The following is a 12,493-nucleotide window of genomic DNA, read 5'->3' as shown; positions in this document are numbered from 1 at the left end:
AAGCCAGACACAAAATAATGCCGATTATATGATGCTTTTCATTTAAGTTCTAATCTATAGATATAGAAATCAGAACAATTGTTGCCTGTTGTGGGTGACGGTGGGGTAGTGGGGATTGACTGAGAAGGGGTAGGAAGGAACTTTCTAGGGTGGCATACATGTTTTAAATTTTATTGGAGTGATGATTACGCAACTGTATATATTTTATCAAAATCATTGAATTTATACTTAAGATCTATGCATTTAACTCTACGTAAAATTTATCCTCCATAGTTTTTTTAATTGAAAAAAAGAAAATTAGCAAGACTTTCAAAATGTCCTCAGAATGCTCGTGCTATGAGCAAAAAACTTCAGAATTACCAAGATTTTAGTCCTTGCTTTCTCTGAAGCAGGGAAGGTCACTGTGGAGATATTTCCTGCTAGAACATACAACCCTGCTTCTGTTCCTATTCCTATCTAATTTCTACTCATTCCTCAAAGACCAATTCCAGGACCTGCCCAACTCCCCCTCTGCATGGGGCAACACTCCCCATCTGTAAGCCACCAGTCTCTCTTTTCACGCTTTTATTTATCTATTTAAATTTTTATTTTGTGTTGGAGCATAGTCGATTACCAATGTTCTGTTAGTTTCAGATGTACAGCAAAGTGATTTAGTTATACAAATACATGCATCTATTCTTTTTCAAATTCTTTTCCTATTTAGGTTATTACAGAATATTGAGCAGAGTTCCCTGTGGTATACAGTAAGTCCTTGTTGGTTACCTATTTTAAATATAGCATTGTGTACGTGTCAATCCCAAACTCCTAATTTATCCCCAGCCCCCAACCTTCCCCCTTGGTACCCATAAGTTCATTCTCTAAGTTTGTGAGTCTGTTTCTGTTTTGTAAATAAGTTCATTTGTGTCATTTTTTTTTAGATTCCATATATAAGCAATATCACATGAGATTTGTCTTTCCCTGTCCAACTTATTTCACTTAGTATGATAATCTCTAGGTCCACCCACATTGCTGCAAATGGCATTACTTCACTCTTTTTTATGGCTGAGTAATATTCCATTGTCTATGTGTACCACATCTTCTTTATCCATTCCTCTGTTGATGGACGTTTAGGTTGCTTCCATGTCCTGGCTATTGTAAACAGTGCTGCAATGAACATCGGGGGCATGTATCCTTTTGAACCATGTTTTTCTCCCAACATATGCCCAAGAGTGGGGTTGCTGGATCATATGGTAGTTCTATTTTTAGTTTTGCAAGGAACCTCCATACTGTTCTCCATAGTGGCTGTACCACTTTATATTCCCACCAACAGCGTAGGAGGGTTCCCTTTTCTCCACACCTTCTCCAGCATTTATTGTTTGTAGATATTTTGTTGATGGCCATTCCGACAGATGTGAGGTTATATCTGATTGTAGTTTTGATTTGTGTTTCTCTAATAATTAGTGATGTTGAGCATCTTTTCATGTGCCTCTTGCCCATCGGTATGTCTTCTTTGGAGAAATGTCTATTTAGGTCTTCTGCCCATTTCTTGATTGGGTTGTTTGTTTTTTGATATTGAGCCACATGAGCTGTTTGTAAATTTTGGAGACTAATCCCTGTCGGTCTCATCTTTCTGAAAGTATTCCAAAAAATTGCAGAGGAAGCAATACTCCCAAACTCATTCTACGAGGCCACCATCACCCTGATACCAAAACCACACAAATATACCACAAAAAAAGAAAATTACAGGCCAGTATCACTCATTCATTTAATTATCTCTTTATTACCTCTAATAGTGTTATCTTCTTATGTAAATATGCTCTTTTAGATTTTTAAGCTCCCTGCTGTCCAGAAGTATGTTTTTTGCTTTCTTGAATTCCACAACAGTTTGTGACTATTCAGAATGAAGGTTCAGTAAACGTTTGTTGGCTTAAAGAGAGGAAGTTTGCATGAGATGGAGGGAAATGCTTGAGTCCCAGAATTGGAAAAGCAAAGGTGAAAATCCTGAATATTTAAACTTGGCCAAGGTAATCTCACCGAGTTTGTTTTCTTCATGTCCAAAAATCAGATATTAAAACCTACTTCACAGGACGTCCCTGGGGGCGCAGAGGTTAAGAATCTGCCTGCCAGTGCAGGGGACAGGGGTTCGATTCCTTGTCCGGGAAGATCCCACATGCTGCGGAGCAGCTAAGCCCATGTGCCACAACGACTGAGCCTGTGCTCTAAATAAATAAATAAATAAAATGTTAAAAAATAATAATAATGAAACAAAACCTACTTCACAAGGTAGTGGGTAAAAAAGAGAAATAGCACCCGAGGATATTGCTCTAAGGGCGAGCTCTTAGTAGGTATTTAATACATGTTATCATTTTTACTGATGGACATTTTAAAAGGGGGAGATTCCTGAAATAGGGTCAGGGACCCCTAAGACCCGGTACCACCCTCACAAGAATGTTTCCAGCTTGGCTTGCTGCCTCCTCTCTTTGCAGGTCCCTGACATCTGCGAAAGGATAGCAGGAGTGGCCTCAGAGCAGCAAGGGATGCAGGCACTTCCGTGGCCAGTGCCTCTGGCCATCCACACAGTAGCAGCTTGGGGATACTGCCCTTCATCTTGCCTACAACACTGATTCACGTCTCCAGACTTATCTCTTTGAATTTAGTTCTTTATTTCTCTTCTAGACTTCTAAATCACGCTGTGAAAAACAGGATTTCTTTTCATCATGCCTCTACCGTGGCCCAGCTGAATGAAATGATTGAGTCAGCTAATACAGATGATCTCTAAAAAGAGTCCCAAGATACTTCATAAATGTCAGTCAAATATAATGATGTTGTCTTCTTACGTGTCACCTACAGATCTTATGAAGAAACCACTCCTTTTCCAGGGAGTATACATGGGATTTGGTAATTAATTGCTGGTGCTCAAACAGTGCCTGTAGAATTACTCAGCTAATGTTTCTTGAGAATAAATATTTTCCTGTCACATGCACAGTACCTCCCAAAATGGGTCCTCACCTATGTTGAGGTCCTATGTTATTGGACTACATGCTACCTTGGCACTTGCTCTCGACACCAAACGTAGGAAGTAGTGTCCTGAACGAAACAGAACAGTAGCTAGGTATGGTGTGGAAATGAGGATTCTTTAAGATTTTATTTTATTATAGTTTGATTTACAATGTTGTATTAATTTCTGCTGTATGGCAAAGTGATTCAGTTATATGTATATCTACACATATATATACACACACACATTCACACATATATATACACACATACGTATTCTTTTTCATATTCTTTTCCATTATGGTTTACCACAGGATATTGGATACAGTTCCATGTGCTATACAGGAGGACCTTGTTGTTTATCCATTCTGTATATGATAGTTTGCATCTGCTAATCCCAAATTCCCAATCCAGGAAATGATGATTTTCATTGCTGACTTAAGTTGAAACTTTAGATTGGTTTAATGATTTGGATACAAGGACTGTCCAGAGTGTTGCCCTTGCCTTTGCTTCTCTGCCATCCTCGTGGCCTAGAGCATCACGCACTGGTGGGAGGAACATTGGCCACGTCGGCCAGGCTTTGGAACCAGGCATAACTGGGTTTAAACCCGGGCGCTGCCACTTAGCAGCTGTGTGACCGCAGTCAAATTACCTAACTTTATTGAACACCAGTTGACCTGCCTGCAAATAGCTATGTCACTGGGTCCCTGTGCAGCCTGGAGGTTATATAATAACGTGCAGCACAGGGCATATGGAAGGCCCTGAGTAAATAATAGCTATAACACAATAATAATGACCACAACCAAGCCATGGTTAGTGGCTCCTCTGCACATCCTGTGCCCAGGGCAGCCACGTAGACCGCAAAGTTACTTCACCATGACCTGAGGAATCTACTGCTACTGTATAGAGGTGGGTAACGTATAAACTTACATTTTTGTCATGGAACCTGGTTTGATGCAGCTTAAGGCATGTGTCTGTGTCCTGTTCCTTCCAGCCTGCTTCTCATACCAGAGGAGGTCGCCTCCTTTCCTGGTGGGATCCTGTACAGCCCTTTGGAATGAGAGGAGACCTGCCCTCTGCCCAACCCCGGACACCAGCTCAAGTGCTGACTGCCCTCCTCTCCTCTGCGATGTTCCCTTTTCTGGGTCCCTTGAGTCGGCTGCCACTCCTGTGACCTCGGGTAAGTCACCTCACCTTTCCTGGTCTGTTTCCTCATCCTTGAATGCCGTGCTTGGGGCAGAGAGATGATCCCAAGGAGAGCAATCCGAGAAGCACCGTGAACTCCAGCACTCTCTGACCCTGGGGCTTAGTTTCCAGTGAGAGGAGATACATTTACAGAAAGAAGAAGCTGCTTCATGAATTTCTACCTTTCCTCTAAAGGTCTCCGTATGCTCACCACGGCTCCCATCCTTCCCCTCAGCTGAAATTGAATCACCCTCTTCCAGTTCTCATGTTCTCAGCAAGCCTTCCCCCACTTTACCGGGTCCTGATGCATTATCACCAGCGTTCACCCGTCATACATTTCCTCTTGTCTCTTGCATGCCAGCCAAATCTTGGGCCATCAAGAATTTAATACTGGAAATTCCATTCCTAAGGCACACTTGTCTTGTTTCTTATCTTTCCAAAAACTCTTCTATATCCACCTTCTTGTTCAATCCTTGCAACAGCACTATACAGTAAGATGCTTTCCTGTAACTGACAGATGTAAAAACTGGGGTTCAGGCAGAATCTAAAGCTCAGTGGCCAATAGGCGATAGGACCTAGATTAAAACCTGCTTGGGACTTAGGGTACTTTTTTTGCATGTAAAGTTTGATTATTGCAATAAAAATAGCTCATCAAACAGGGGTGAAGTTGTGTGAGAACGCATCTTGCTTCTCAAAATGCTGACTGAGGCTTGTGGATTTTGAGGGCAGGGAGGGACCTTGGAAATCATTGAGTCCCACCCTGAACATTATACAAATGAGTCACAAGATTCTACAGGAAGTGTGTCTTGCCCAATGTCACAGATCAAGTTTGACCACTACCAGCAGAGCTTTTGGGAAATGGGGGAAAAGGTAAATAAGCCTCTGGGACCAGTGCACTTTTGACCAGCCCACAGGCCCCTTCCCTCCCGCTGGAGGATCTGGTCAGTGGCAGACACACAATGCACTCTGCTTGATGTACTGCGATTCCGCCAAGTCACTCCCCGGTGAGCAATGCCCTTCCCAGAAAGATGAGCAATGCTCCTCCATGTCTCTCCTGGGTTTGTCCTCCTGCACCTTCAGGATGGCTGACCCAGGTAAGCAGGCTACTGATGGGGAAGAAAGTTTTTGGATGAAAAGAAGACAGAGCTCAAGGCACCTCCGCTCTGCAAGCAGGGCCCTGGCATGCTTCCTGGTCACAAGTGTGGCCATTTCTCTCCAGGCTCCTGGATTTGGGACTCTGTCTCTATAGACCTCACTGGTCTCAGGGCTGCTTGCCCACCTGTCCACCTACTTCATACAGTCTCGTGTGCTTTATCAGGACCCCCAGCGTCTGTGTGCTCTCCTGCTCCTCACTGTGGGCCTTGGGTACCCCTCAGCTGTCTGTGGGACAGACCCCCTCTCCCCCAGCCTCTACCTGGAGCTCCTGTGCTCTGCTCACCTCCCCTGGGCTCCCTGAGCCCTCTGCTGCTTCATCTGTCAAGAGAAGCTAGCCTAACCTACCTCGCAGGATTGTAGGGTAGGATTGAAATCGCACTGGCACAGCCCCTGACCCAGAGGAAGCCCCAAATAATGGCAGATGTTAATCTGCTTTGCCACGTCTCCTGCCACCAGCCGGCAGCTGCCTGGAGGTTAAGGACCAGGTCAGTTACTTTTGTATGCCCGTGTTCACTGCTTAACAAATGTCTACAGAACGGGATGGAAGAGAAGCCTCCTGGTGACTATACCCAGGAACATCTGTGCTCACAGTCTCAGTGGCTCCCAAATGTTTGCTAGAATGTTTTACTCCATCACAGCCACTAGTCACGTGACTTGGCTCTTCTTGGTTATCGGGAGAGGAAGGGGTGACCTTCTTGCAAGCTTTCCTTAAACCGCGGTGAGAACAAAATCAAAAAGGAGAAAATGAGCATCTTTATTGAGGGACATTCTAAAATGTTGAAATAAGGATTCAGGAGGAAATGGTTAGAGTTGCTGTTTTCACAGAGAGGCGTTTGCTCAAGAGCCTGGTTCCACTCACTCTGGTGGTATCAGGGCCCTGGTGAACTTGAGCTGCTTTCAGATGTGCAGGAGGTGGAGTGTGGGTTTCACACACATGTGACTTTTGACTCAGTTCAGAGATCAGGTTTGCTGAGAGGTTTCCAATTACCAGAAAAGTCTATCCAAGAGCTGCTTTTATGGGACGAAGGGTGGTGACCCTGAAACAGCCCTGCCAAGACTCAGCCACAGCTCCCTGGCCCACCCCTGGGTCACACTCCTGGGGGCAGGGGAGTGTAGACCACCAGTGGTACCCAGTCCACATGTTCCGGTTTCAGTTAACAACACAAAAGCGTGGGTGTGTGCAGGAGGGTCGGGTTTAGTCCTTGGAAATAAAAACCATAGCAGTAAGTTTCAGCACTTGCTGTAACTGCTATACATTTTTCAGTTCATCTCCAAATTTGGAAAGTGGTGTTTACCTTTGCAAATCCTACCACTCCTTCCCACCCCCTTTCACAAAGCCTTGGGCATCCTCTTGTCTGTTACAGTTCCTGGGACATGCTGTCTAAGGCCCTGGAATTCTTAATCTGGTTCCTCTCTTTGGGCACTTATCATTTTCTGTCTTGCATTGTTATTCTTTATATAAATCTCTGTGTTTCCCATCAGACTGCAAACTCCCCAAGGTCAGAAGAAGAAATCCCTTTTCTACCGTGGCACACAGTACAGTGCCTTGGCTGTACTAGGCTATAGGGTAAATATTTCCTGAAAGAACAAAGGAAAAAGTGATGTAAAGTATATCTTGAGACTTCAAAAGCTACAAAAAACTTAAATAGTGGAAGGAAGGTCTCATGTAATCATTTAAAAATAAAATTTACAAAGTGATTTGGAAAACTGGGATAATGACTTTGGAAGGTCAGGAAGTACTCTTTTCTTTAAATATGGCTAGCTAATTTGTGAATCCCTTAAGGAAATGGACCATATTTTAAAATCATTTCGAAACCCCACTGGTTAGCGCATTTTTGCCCTAATTTTTCTCTTTCATTGTTTTTCACGATGGAAACATCTTTACTTCTTTTGCTTATCAAAAAGTGGCGTATGCTCAACATAAAATTTAAAGAATATAGACACAAAAAGTAAAAAGGGAAAGGTCTAACTAGATCCATCTCCTAAGAGGTTATTTACTGATGTTGTCCATAGTTTTAGAGCAGTATGAATAATACATTTATTCATTCTATCTGTAACTTGCTTTTATAAACCATTAAAATTTTATGACCTCATTTGTACAGAACACATAGGTCTCTGTCATTCCATAGCTTTCTTTATTAACTCTTTCATGGTTGGAAATTGAGGCAGGTTTTAGTTTTTCTATTACAAACCATGCTGCAGTAAAATCCTTATACACACATCTTTTTCAACACAAATATTTTTCTGGTTACCCTCAAATGTGGGATTTCTGGTTCCCAGGGTGTGAACATTTAACATTTTGGTAGATACTGACAAATTTCCCTCCAAAAAGTTTTTTTCCAATTTGTATCCCCAACCACAACTGAGAAAACCTGTTGGGCTTACCTTTTAAGTCTTTCCTGGGCATATGTTGGAAGACTTGCAGCCAACATGATTTTAAAAAGTTACTTTAGGTGCACAAAGTACTCTACACTTTTCCAGGTATTTTTACATGGAATATGTATTCTCCTTGACCTTCACAAGAGTCCATGATATAAGTGGGGAAGACCTTATTCCCTTCTGATTCCTGTTTTAGAATCTCAGCCAAAAAGACTGACCCCAGACTTCACTGCAAGGCAGTGGCCTCCCAGAAGCAGAGCCCTGGAACTGATTCTGTTTCTCTTCCCACAAGCTGGAAGGACCAGCCTTGAGAGGATAGAAAGGCACAGTCTAGATGTGAGGAGCCTCCAAGGGTTCTGCAAGTCTTGAGTTTATGCCAAAGTGTAAAGAATGACCTGATGGGTATGTTCAGTTTCTTAGCTGAAGTAAGTTCTCCTTTCTGACCGAGCCTAGCAGAGGGAGGATGAGACAGATGGCCTGGCTCTGGGAGGGTGGGCGGTGGGAGCTCTTCTTCTATGTCATTCTCAGAAGCACCCAACTTAGAGGCCGGGGAGAGAGTTGACCCAAGGAATTCTCACTGCTTTCTGCTTCCCTTAAGATTTTAAATATTTTTGAAGTGTAATCCACTGATCCTTGACTTGAAAGAAAATAGTACTAATCAGTGCCACTGTTAGACAGAAATGTTTACTGGCTATTGGGGGAGGAGGTGCTTTGATAGTCCTAGGCTACCTCACTTCTACATAGTAGCTTAGGCAGAAAAGTTGCTTCATATTGAAGTCAGAATGGAAAGTTCCAGATCTAACATAGGACAGCAGACAAGGGAAGATGGCAATCTTTGGAAAAGGCAATTCTTTGCTGAATGAATGTCTATATGGCTACAATATGTTCAATATTGTAGCCTTTGGTACCTGTGGCTATTGAGCACATAAAATGTGCCCAGCATGACTGAAGAAGTGAATTTTAATTTAATTTAATCTTAATATTTAAATTTAAAAACCGACAATTCAGTGTCTGGAGAACTTTGAAGTTTCAAACAATTTGGGTATGTGAAAATAGTTTTCAATGGTAAATTTTATGAAATCTAAAAACCAGTCAAGTGTTTCTGATGAAAATTTAGCATCTGAACTGAGATATGCTTTAAGCATGAAATACACCCTGGCTTTCTAAGGCTTAGTATGGAAAAGAGAATGTAAAATGTCTCCATGATTTTTTTATATTGATTATATGTTGAAGTGATTGTAAGTTGGAAATAGTGAATTAAATAAAATATAATATTAAAGTTAATTTTATCTGTTTTGTGCTTTTACATTTTTTAATGTGGCTGCTAGAAAATGGGAAGTTTCTTGGGCATTCACCCATTCGTTAATTCATCAAGAATTTATTGAGCATCTAATATCTGCTAAGTCGAAGTAAGCATAACAGCTACAGCAAGAGAAAAGAGCACCTCATAAATTTGCTGCACATAGGATGAAAAAATGTATGTATATACATGTCATCCCATTGAAATGTAACACTCCTTAAGATAAATATTAACTTCACTATTGTTTTTCTCCTAGCTTTGTGAGTTTAACTCCTGGCTCATTAATTTAGTCTTTTTCGTTTTCTAATATACATATTTAAGGCTCTAATTTTCCCCATAACTGCTTCTTTAGCTGCATTCCAAAAGAGCTATGTGTTGAAGTTTCATAACTATTAGTTTTAAATGTTTTATAATTTCCCTTGAATTTTATCTTTAAATTATGAACTATTTAGAAGTGTGCATTTGGTTTCAGTATGCATGAGAGAAGTGATTTGGATACCTTTTTATTGATGATTTCTAATAATCACTAATATTGCATTGCTTTCAGAGAACAAGGGCCTTTATGATATTGAATTGCTAAAATTTGTTGACACTTCCTTTGTGGCCTAGCGTGATCGAGTTGTGAAAATGTTCTGTTTGTGCTTGGAAAAACTATGTATTATCTATTTGACAGATGCAGGAGCCTAAGTGTTACCTACTAGAGTTAGTCTGTTTTAAATGTTTTTTCTATTTTTTTTCCAAATCTGGAGGTTCTTAATTTCCTGTAATTTTAGGTCTGCTTTGTCTGTTAGTTTCTGAGAGAGACGCTTTAAATCCTCTGCTGTGATTGTCGATTTTTCAATTTCCCCATGTAAATCCATCAATTTTAGCCTTGTAATTTGAAGATTATTGTATTAAATAGGTATGATTTCATGATTTTTGTATCTTCTTGGTTTCTCCATTTACATTAAAATTTTCACCTTCAATTCCCTCATGTTTGATACTAATATTAACAAGAGAAGCTTTCCTTTGGTTAGTATTGGCATGAAATATCTTTCTAGTTATTTTCCTCCTTTCAATACCTTTATGCTGGAGGTATATCTCCTTTAAATGGAAATTGTGGTAGTTTGTCATTTTGTTTTTTCAATCTGAGAGTCTCTTTAATCTATTTACTTTTATTATGATTACTAAAATATTTGGATTATTTCTAGCATCTATGTTGCGGTGTTGTTCTTATTTACTATAATTTCTCTCAACTTCTCTTTCACTTTCCTATCCTGCTGGATATCCTCACTCAGCCTTTCAGATTCACTGTCCACCCAACTCTTGTACCCCGAGGGCTAAGCTCCATGGACCACCAGCACAGCTCACCCCTCTTCGGATTTTTGTTGGCTTGATCCAGCTGGGTATTGGAGGTCAGATGGAGAGGAAAGTCAGGCTGTTGGTTCCACCAGCTCCCTCTCTGCAGGTCTGCATTCCTCTGATGGAGAGAACAGCTCGTGCCGGTGGTCTTCTGGCAGGCACAGCTCCTGCTGGGTACCAATCGTTCCTCCTTCCTTTGGCCTCTTCAGGTCTGGGAGAGCTAAAGCTCCCCATCATTGTAACCCAGAGTATTGCTTTTTAGTCTCTCACTACCCTTTGTAAATAAAATCCTTTTTAACAAACTCTTTTCCAGTTACCCCTTTTGGGTATGCCATGTGTTTCTGGCCAACCTCCTGACCCATACACTACTTTCCATTGAATAGATCTCAATGTCTTAAATTTCTTTTGTGGGAGAGGCTACCAGCTGGTCATATGAGTCCTACTCCATTAGGACTGGCTGGCACAGACTTTCTCTCAAACATGTTATTTTCATGTTATTTTTCTGTGGGTGTAGTAAACTTACAGAACACATACCAAAAAACTTAGACTACTTTATAGATGGATTAAATAAAAATCAGTAATGTTTATCTCCAGTTTCTTGCGCCTATCAAGGTATACATCCAAACCCTTCTGTAAGGTCCTAAGGGCCAACTCTCTGAGATATGCAGATAAGATTCAGGGAGGAATGGAGTGTAACTCACCATCTGTCACTCAATCAATGAACATCTATTGATACTACGTGTAAGGCTGTGCACTAGAGAAGGTATTGGGGAGGATGGCAAGGTGTCTGATGTTGGGGAAATAACTGACCAGAACTCTCACACCTGTTGTCTCATTTCATCTCTTCACCAGTTAGAGATGATTGTTGCCTAACTGACAGATGAGATAAACAAGCCTGGAAGCAGTGACTTACCCAGGGTCTTAGAACCACCACAGGGCCGAGTTGGGTGTTTGCCCCTGTCTCAGTCCCAAAACCAGTGTGTTTTGCTGTGTCCAGGAATTGTTTTCATTCCTCCAAGAAAATTTTTTTTTGGTCGTGCCCCACGGCTTGTGGGATCTTAATTCCCCAACCAGGGATCAACCTGTGCCCCCTACAGTGGAAGCGCAGAGTTCTAACAACTGGACCACCAGAGAAGTCCCTCCAAGAGCTTTGTATCTGGGAAGAGATGAGATATAAACAGAGGAACAGTGAAATCATAGTATAAGCGCTGGCACAAGCAGCTTTTGTGGGCTGACGTGGGCTAGGAAGCTTAGTGCAGAAGGAAGGAGGGGATGGAGGAAGTGGGCGGGGCACGGTTGTCCAGGCCAGATGAGGGGTACAGTGAGCACCAACCTGGGCAGGTCTCGGTCCTGATGGGGCCGTCAGGGACAGGTAGGACGCAGTGTCCACCTCTTCAGATGCTCTGGGCTTGATTTCACCATGGTCGCGCTTTCCCTCCCTGTTCCTTTTATCTGAAGCTGGGGAATGTGGAGGTGGGGGGTGGAGTATTCTTTGAAGTGAGCGCCTTTCTGGTCCCTTAGGCTGGATTTCCAGCAAGAGGGGAGGGAGAGGGCGGGAGTTAGGAGGAGATCTCTGTCCTAGCAGAGATGAGACGAGCAGTGCGGAATCAGGGGGCAGCTCGGAGCCAGCATTTTTAGAATGCCCCCTGTATGCTAGCTCCTGGTAGGCAGAGAAGCGGTCGGGAGAGGGAAGCTGATGGACTCTTGGAGTAGGAGAGCAAGAGGACCAGGGAGGGGCACTGGCTGGCAGAGTGGATGGGTTCCCTCTGAGCCATCACTTCCCGTCCCTGCCTCACAGGGTCCCAGGAAGGGAAATGCCAGGGAGCCCAGGGCTGTCACCCAGCCCCAAGCGTGGCAAAAGGCAACCCCCACAAACAGAGCACTGCGGTGGCAACACCAGACTGGGAATCAGGACAGCTCAGCTCAATTCCCTTTTCCTCTGGGTGGTCACACCCTCGCAGGTCAAATCACATCAGCACCTCAACTCTGGAATTCCCGCCGAGAGGGGAAGTGGTGTGCTCCTGACTAAGCTCCTGCCCGGCAAGGCAATCACATGCCTGCAGACTGCAGGGACAGGCCTTTAGTGGCACCTACTTCCTCCTGTTTCTCTGGACAGCATCTGGGGGGCAACTGTGAGAGGTGAGGGGAGGACACCAG

This window comes from Hippopotamus amphibius, chromosome 7 (genome assembly GCF_030028045.1).
Source record: "Hippopotamus amphibius kiboko isolate mHipAmp2 chromosome 7, mHipAmp2.hap2, whole genome shotgun sequence".
Taxonomy (NCBI): Eukaryota; Metazoa; Chordata; class Mammalia; order Artiodactyla; family Hippopotamidae; genus Hippopotamus; species Hippopotamus amphibius.
Note: the sequence above shows the minus strand (reverse complement) of the source record.